We start from the raw sequence: 1725 nt of genomic DNA, 5'->3' as shown, positions 1-1725 counted from the left end.
GAAAGGAGTGGTGCAGAGGGAGGAGGAGTTGGGGGAGGGAGAGAAACTCAGAGAAGAACATGAGAGAATAGCCTCCTGTCCTTAGAGGAGGAAGAAATATGACGAAATGAAACAGCAACTGTAATAGGAGTTAGAAAAACTGGAGCCAAACCTGGAAAATCTTTGGGTTAAATCTATGCTTGGCTCCTTACTCACTGTGCCCCCTTGTCCAAGACACTTTACTTCTCTGATCCTCGATTCCCTGAAAAATATGTAGTACTGTTTGGGGAGGCTAACAGTGACACTGACAATGATGCTGTGGCATGATGAGCCCAGGGTGGTGGTGTAGGAAGGAGGAAAGCTGATCCAGCCTGGCCATCTGAACTGTGTATGAATGAGCTCAACTCTCGGCTCATGGTTGGTGCCTACTTTTGCAATTTGACAAATAAAAAAAAGATTGCCATCATGCAGATGATTATAGTCCTTTTGCAGATGCGTATTATGTATGGAACAATCACAAATCACAGTGCACACACATTTTGTGGGTCACTTTTTCAGATAATATTATATTGTTGGCATTTTTATTGTTTGTAATTGCCCTTGTAAAGATTTTAACTGCACTCTGTGTGTGTGAGAATGTGTGCGTGTGTGTGTGAACCCCCAGAATATAGTGGCTATTGAATCAGGATCTGGGTTTGAATTTTAACTCCACCACTTACTGTCTTGCTGTCTGACACTCAACCTCACCTATGCCTCATATTCCTCACAGAAAATAGCAGAACTTGCTTCAAAGGACAACTAAGATAACTAAAGGCAGTAATGCATGCCAAGAACAGAGGATAGTGTTTGGTAGCAAGCCCTCAATAAAATATTGGCTCTTATTATTACGAAGTTTTACAGTTTGTAATAATTTTAACACGCTCTCTTTCCCTAAGTGGCCTGAGATAATCTGTGAAAATGGTTCGCTATTCATGTGACCTGGAGAACCCCACAAAATCATGCAAATCAAGAGGTTCCAGTCTTCGTGTTCACCTTAAGAACACTCGTGAAACTACCCAGGTCATCAAGGGTATGCATATATGAAAAGCCACGAAGTATCTGAAAGATATCACTTTACAGAAACAGTGCGTACCATTCTGATGTTACAATGGTGGAGTTAGCAGGTGTGTCCAGGCCAAGCAGTGGGGCTGGACACAAGGTCAGTGGCCCCCAAAGAGTGCTGAATTTTTGTTGCACATGCTTAAAAATGCAGAGAGTAATGCTGAACTCAAGGGTTTAGATGTAGATTCTCTGGTCATTGAGTATAACCGAGTAAACAAAGCACCTAAGATGCGCCCCTGGACCTACAGAGCTCATGGTTGGATTAACCCATACATGAGCTGCCCCTGCCACACAGAGAAGATCCTTACTGAAAATGAACAGGTTGTTCCTAGACCAGAAAAGGAGGCTACCCAGAAGAAAAAGATATCCCAGAAGAAACTGAAGAAACAAAAACTTATGGCACAGGAGTAAATTCAGCATTAAAATAAATGCAATTAAAAGGACTAATAATAATAATAATAATAATATGAACACTACAGAAATGGGAAATTCTCCATAATTTCATCCACGCCACTCAAGATCCTCACTACAACTGTTTGGTGTGTATTTCTCCTCTCCCCCTACCTCCCCACTTTTATTTTTATACATTTACTAGCCCATTATATTATTATTTTATTTTCTTTTTTAACCACAAACCAAACAACA

General features: G+C 40.9%; 1 pseudogene; it reads left to right on the top strand.

Annotated features, from left to right (window-relative positions):
- Window positions 1-936: 936 nt before the first annotated feature.
- Window positions 937-1492, top strand: LOC106634694 (large ribosomal subunit protein uL22-like; annotated as a pseudogene).
- Window positions 1493-1725: the final 233 nt, after the last annotated feature.

This window comes from Pan paniscus, chromosome 3 (genome assembly GCF_029289425.2).
Source record: "Pan paniscus chromosome 3, NHGRI_mPanPan1-v2.0_pri, whole genome shotgun sequence".
In the NCBI taxonomy this organism is placed as follows: Eukaryota; Metazoa; Chordata; class Mammalia; order Primates; family Hominidae; genus Pan; species Pan paniscus.
This window is presented reverse-complemented; position numbering and strand designations above follow the sequence as displayed.